The sequence below is a fragment of the Myotis davidii genome, unplaced genomic scaffold, assembly GCF_000327345.1.
Source record: "Myotis davidii unplaced genomic scaffold, ASM32734v1 scaffold750, whole genome shotgun sequence".
Lineage (NCBI taxonomy): Eukaryota > Metazoa > Chordata > Mammalia > Chiroptera > Vespertilionidae > Myotis > Myotis davidii.
In genome coordinates this window covers 1,138,448-1,145,488 of record NW_006282814.1, presented here as the reverse complement: position 1 = coordinate 1,145,488, position 7,041 = coordinate 1,138,448, and positions in this window count along the sequence as shown.

The following is a 7,041-nucleotide window of genomic DNA, read 5'->3' as shown; positions in this document are numbered from 1 at the left end:
GGTGGCATGTCCAAGGTGGCGTGCCCGGGGTGGGTGTGCCCAGGGTGGCGTGCCGGGGTGGGTGGCGTTGCCTTTCCCAGTGACCGATGGTGCTGAGCATTGGGCTCATGGGCATGCGTGGGCCTTCCCTTGGAGGAATTGGTTCAAGTCGTTTTCCTATCAAAATGTTGGAGGCTGCCTGTCTTTTCGTTATTGAGTTGTTGATGTTCGTTACACGTTCCCGATGGCAGTCCTTAGGCAGCGAGGCGCTCTTCATTATTTGTGAGTTCCGTGTTTGAAATTCACCTACTCACAGCCGTGTGTTTGTGACCCCAGGTTGGCCCGGCATCCTCGTGGTCACCGGGACGTGGAGGGGCGGGGAGGGATCTGGGTCACGGACAGCGAGTCCTGGCTGGGCTGAGAGTGACGCTCCGCCAAGTTGTGTCAGCTGTGAAAAGGTCCTTTGTCCATTATTTAGAGCCTTGGTGTTTTTTTTGGTACTTTTTTTTTTAATTTCAAAATTTGTAATGGCCCCAGCGTAGTGCTGAGAGCTGTGCGTTCCCCCGAGAGGCCGTGACGCCCCGGGAGTGAGCCGTGAGCGAGCCCAGCTCCCTGCGGGCGGAGTCAGTGCTGAGTGGATCCACATATCAATTAAAGAGAAGTCTTTAATCAGAGACACAAAACCAGGCCGCGGCTCACGGACTGACGAGACGGCGGTGACCAGAGGCCCTCAGGAACGGTCCTGCCTCTCCCCTCGGACAGATGGTCTGGGCTCCCTGACTCAGTGCTCAGGCTCAGGCCGCAGGACCCACCACCAGCAGCAAGATGGCTGCCCATGTTTGTGAGCGTTTCTCCCCGCATGCCGCTTGCCTATTCATTTTCTAACTTATGTCTCCCTCTTTTTTTTTTTTTTAAAAAAATGTTTTTATTGATTTGAGAGAGAGAGAGAGAGAAGTATCGATTAGGGATCAAGCCTGCAACCCAGGCATGTGCCCTGACCAGAATCGAACCAGCAACCTTTGGTGCCTGGGGCAGCACTCCAACCAGCAGAGCCACACCAGCCAGGCCCCTGCTGAGCAGTAGTTTTGCACTTGGCTGGAGGGTAATTCACCAGTTTTTTCTTTCATGGTTTTGCTTTGTGTGTCCTGTCTAAGGAAACTGTCTACACCCAAGACATGAAGGCATTCTATATTAACTTCTAGAAGCTTAGAGGTTTAGTTTTTAATTTGGGTCTACAATCTACCCCATACTTATTATTGTGTAACTAGAGGCCCGGATAAGCTCAGCTGGACCCCAGCAGCAAGCTAACCTACTGGTTTGAGCGTCTGCCCCCTAGTGGTCAGTGCACATCATAGCGAGCGGTTGAGTGGCCTTAGCATATCATTAGCATATTACACTTTGATTGGTTGAATGGACGACCGGACACTTAGCATATTCGGCTTTTATTATATAGGATGTGAGGCAGGGGTTGAAGTCCACTTTTTCCCATGAATATCCATTCACATGGAAGCACATCCCAGCCATTGCACCATTCTATCTGATCACACTTCACTGTGCATCTCTCACACAGAAGGACATAGGGCTCAGATGTATGCAATGCCTGTTAACGGACTTCTTTGGCCATGGTCTGTCCTCGGCTCTGGCCTCTGGCACTAATGGTGTAATGTCATGCACCACACAGGCTTGGGAAACAGTCGGGCTGTCGTCTCACAGTCACCCAGTGCTGATGAGGTGCTCCCTCTAGGCTAAGACCGGCCCCTCCCGTCCTTGCAGTAAGTGCCACATGAAGTGGGCAGCCCTGGTCCAAGCATTTCACTCCCAGCTTCAGATCGATGAGTACCCCCTTTGCCAGATGTTAATACTCTTCTAATATTTACCCATGTTTGAATCAGACTTTAAACTTATTTATTCATTCAACAAATATTTGTTTATCTCTTCCCAAGTGCCAGGTACTGCACTGGCTCTAGGTGTCACCCAAGACAGGCATTGACCTGTGACCCTCCGGAAGCTTCCATTCACCTGGGGAAAGAGACACGAGGCAATGAGTGATCCAATTCATTGTTTACGTTAGAAAGGTGAGGAGTGTCTGGGCAGAAGTACAGGGACTCATGAGCTTGTCCTGCAAGGGGATTTGGCCTCCTCGGGGAGGACCGAGAATCTCTGAGCCAGTGACACCCAACAGAACTCCAAAGGGAGGAGAGGAAAGCCGGAGGCGGGGCAGAGATGTGCAAAGGCCCGGAGCGGGCAGGGACCGGCACCGAGGCTTGGAGGATGGAAGGTGGTGTGCGCAGGGAGACACCAAGGCAGCTGGGACTGGAGAGGTGAGGGCCCGCGGTCGGGTAGGGACTTGCTCTGTCTTTAGAAGCAGCACTGTCCAGCGGGACCTTCTATGACCAGGAAGTCCCAAGTCCAGCTGCCTGGTGGTCGCTGTCAGCCACACGCAGTATTGCGTCCTTGAAATTGGCCAGTGTGACCGAGGAGCTGGGTTTTCCATTTGAATCAAACAAAACTGAAGCAGCACAAGGAATGGGACCGGCTGCAACGCCTGCGAACGTGTTCTCCCAGGAGGCGGCCTCCTGTCCTCTCCTCACTGCTGCCTCGCGTGTGACTCCGCTGCCAGCTGGACGGCAGAGCTTCTGGGAATGCCAGCCCTCAGGACTCCGGAGCAGACAGTGGATGGTCTGCATGCGTCTGTGGTCTGTGTTTGTCACTGGCTGCAAGGCGGGCAGCGTGGAAGGTCCCCACCGCTGCCCGGGGATACAGCATGGTTTCCTGACTTGGGGTGCAGGGCGGTGGGAGAGAGTGGGCAGGTCCAGGAATGTCTGGGGTCAGAGTCGACGTGCCTGCTGGCCGAGTGCAGGAGGAGAGGCTGTCCAGGCTCCTTGCCAGCTGCTGACAGGAAGAGGAGGGGGGCATCCCACCCTGTCGCTGAGCACTCGGGGCGCCGGGGAGCGGGCCGTCCAGGCATGCAGCATGGGCTGCCGGCATTCACAAGGTTGAGAGGAGGCTCGGTGACGATGCGTCCGTGTGGCGATGCCATGTGAAATCAAGGCGTGCTCAGGAAAGCCCAGACTTTCCCTCTGTGCCCGATTCCTGCCGCAGGCTGGCGATGTGCCCACGCGCCGCCCTCACGCACAGCCAGCCAGTGTGGGAGTCCCGGCTGGTGCTCTTTAGAACAGAACAAAGTAGGACCTTGACCGGCTGATGGGCGCGTTTCTCCTACTGAAGAGTCCGCACCAGGGCCGTTCCCTGGCTCCCCGCCGGGTTCTGTGGGGCAATGCCACGTGCTCAGCGGGCCCGGCCAGGTGGGCGGGCAGCCGTAAGCCTGCTACCCAGAGCCATGGAGTCGTCCGCAGTTTTGGACCCAGTAACATGGAGCCTGGGAAGTTTTCCCAGGAATAACCGAAGGGAAAGAAATAAGTGATTGTGGCCCTATCTGCAGCCAGGGGCTGGCGAGGCGAGCATGGGCACAGCCGAGTGCCCTGCAGGGCGGGCACAGGGGCCATTGTGAAGGCCGTGCAATCTCAGGGCCAGATGCCCTCAGCGTCCAAGTGCAAGATAAGCACATTGTGACCACAGCACGGAAAAGTGATACTAAAGCGCAAGGAAAACACGGCTGGTGCCAGCGTGGGGGTGGCAGAGTTTACTTTTGTGTGAAGAATGGTTTTAACGATAGGTAGCTGGCTCCACAGCACGCAGCTCAGGGGAACGACAACAGACAACATTTGGTGATTGTCTAATTTGGGGGGCAGTATTTCACTTGGATACATTCACAACCTTTACAGCAGAGCGAGATTGAAACGGCCGTCACCTTGCCATTAGTGCTGTTGCCCGCGGTGCCCTGCAGCGCTGGGACTCTCATGGTTTCTGAAGCTTTCTTCAGGAACATTCCAATGTGCCATAGCAAGTCACCAAACTTTCCATTGAGCTCCGTCCTTCAGGGAAGGTTCATGGCATCCTTCCCTCCCCGTCGGGGGTGGCTACGCAGGCGCACAAGTGGCGAAGGGATTCAGGACCCAGGCCTGGGCTAGCCGTCCAGACCTGTGCCTTCCCACCGGCTCCTGAGCTGCCCCCTGGGGTCGGGCGGAAGTCAGCCCCAGCAGCTCTTCTCCGCAGGCTTCCTCCCAACCCGGCCGGGTCGTGGCCTCCTGCCTTCCTGGTGAAACTCCTGGGAGCTCCGGATCCGAGGCCCGGAGCCCACCAGGCCCCAAGCTGTGCAGCCGGTGACGCAGGGAGAGCTGAGCGGTCTGTGAAGGGCTCGGGGGCCGCCGGAGCAGGACAGGTGCTGAAGTCACGGAATGCCCAAGGTCAGACCATTACTTAGCAAACTGTCTCCACCTCCCTAAGTTCTGTTTTGTTCCCTGAAAGGAGGCGGGGCTGGTGACTAGCCACACTGGCTGGGCCACCGTGTCTCAATCCCAAGCGAATCCCTCCTGCTTCTCTGGCCTCCAGGACCACAGCTCACCGACGCTGCTTGTTAGGCAATGTTTATGCAGAATTAGAATATTAATTACCAATGTGGACAGAACAATCAGAGATCTGCCATCTCGCCCATCAAACCCGATCATTTATTGCCTCTTAAGTACATTATTTATGACTGTTTGCCTCTTTAAATTTTTTTAGATATCATTAAATTTATTGGGGTGATATTAGTAAAGTCATATAGGGTTCAAGTGTACAATTCTATATGCATCATCTGTATATTGCATTATGCGCCTTCCTTTTACGGTGTGTAATTAGGATATTTCCACCAAAAATGGATCATTTCATTATTAGGCAGATCATTTGTGGCCTGGCTGGTTTCCTCTGCTCTCGCTCAGTCCTGATTGGCTGGCCATGAAGTCCCATCTCCAGGCAGAAGGTGGTGCTAGGGGCGCAGCGAGGAGGACGGTGGTCCAGGTAGTCCACGCCCACGGCCCACCCCTCACACACCCGCGCTCGGTCATTCTCGCTCATACACACATGTGCGCTCACACACGCACGCACATGAGCCCCGAGTGGGCCGTTCTCCTGGCATTGTCCCAGGCCTGAGAGCTGAGGAGGACACAGATTTCCCACCATGAGCGCTGGACTCAAAATCAGGCCACGGCACGCACCACTCGTGCTCAGGCTGCGCGTGACCCAGCCCCTGGTGTTCATCACCGAACGTGGAGAGGGCGGGGAGGGCTCAGCACATGATATTAGACAGACATTTCCAACATCCGCAAAACGTGTCTTCTGTCCACAGAGTCATTCTCCTGACCCCCCTCACATTTCTTGACTGTGAAGAGAGGAATGAGCACATTGGTTTTGACGTGGGGCCCATGAGCCCAGCCTGAAAGTGCAGCTTTTCTGCTGTTTTTCATTTCTGATGCTATGGACCAGCCCGGGCTGGAGAAAGCACCCAGGAAGGTGGTCAGCTGGGGACAGGCCCTGGCAGAGCAGCCCGGCCCGCCCCAGGCCCCGCCCGGTGTGCAGGGTGTCACCACATGCTCCTACCCTTGGCAGGTGCCAGGACTCTGTCCCAGGCATCTCTGGGGGTTGACCACACCGGGCAGTGGTGGCCTTGAGGAGGTGCCCCTGGGCAGCTGCTCACAACTGAGCCAGGAGACTCTCGCCGTCCCTTAGTGCCAGTGGCCACAGGGAGCTCATGGTGGCGCAGCCGCAAGCCGGCCTCTGGTGGGTGACAGCGACTGGGTCGGCCTGAGGCCCCCACCAAGGCTGCGTTCCCAGGAGTCTCTCCGGCGGTGTCAGCACCGGGCACTGGGACCAGCCCGCGGCCTAAAGGCGGGGCCACAGCCGTGCGCAGGAGGAGAAGGCTGGGAAACAGCTAACAGAAGCACAGCCCCTCCCCGGGAGCACCCACAGACCCGGAGGCTGGCCGGCCTGGGCTGGAGAAGGGTGTGCTCCCTGCTGGGGGCCTGCTTCACCCTCCCACTTCCCTCGAGGCCACGCGCATCGGTCTGCTCGTGGGGCGGTTCCCACCCACCTTCCGAGCTCCGTGTGTCTTGTTGCAAGTGCTCCGACTCGTCTTTAATACTCCCTGTCAGACTGCAGAAAGGTCAAGTGTGTTTTTGCATATTAAAAATTTAATAACAAAAAATTTTCATCAGAAATGTAAATAGTTGTAAAGAATGTAATCTCCAGAATATAGTAAATACACACATCTTATAATCTGATCTTCAACAAGTGTACTTAGAAACCCACAAACTCAATAGTCACAAGTTTCCCATCACTAACAGTTTGAGGAACAGGTGACTGAGTGAGGCAGGAGGCAGGTGATGCGCCACAACCCAGGGCCGCCCGCAGCCGGAGCGGCGGGAGGTCCTCCCGGAGCCAGGGAGGAGCATGCCCTGCTGCCACCGGGTTCAGGCATTGACTCCACAACTTCAGTCGATGAATTGCTGTAGAGAAATTTCCAAGTTAAAATACATATTTTGCCCAGCTGGCATGGCTCAGTGGTTGAGCACCAACCTATGAAATGAACAGGGGGTCACGGTTCAATTCCAAGTTGGGGCACATGCCCGGGTGGCAGGCTCAGTCCCCAGTGGGGTGCGCGCAGCAGGCAGCCGATCCATGATTCTCTCTCATCCTTGATGTTTCCATCTCCTCCTTCCTCTCCAAAATCAATAAAAAATCTATTAAAAAAAAGAACTTTTGGTTCCATGTATTTTTTTTTGCTTTTCTTACCACACGACACATGCATTTTTAAGTTCTGTCTTCAGGCAACCCAGTGGTTTCCGTTTGCTTTGCTTGGGTGGGACTGTCATGGCCGGTCAGTGCTCTGGTGGATTCGCTTTGTTTTCATGAATATATTTTCTGTTATATGATTCCTTCTCGTTGGTCACCTCAGCTTCATCCATCAGCTTTAACAATAGGAACTTTCTCCGGCAAAGGCTTCTTGGTCCGATGGCCACGCCAGTATCCACCTGAGTGAATCCACAGCGTCACCCCACTTTCCCTCACCGCCTGTGCATCACCCCACTTTCCCTCACCGCCTGTGCAGCGTCACCCCACTTTCCCTCACCGCCTGTGCAGCGTCACCCCACGGCCCCTCACTGCCTGTGCAGCTCCACCCCACTT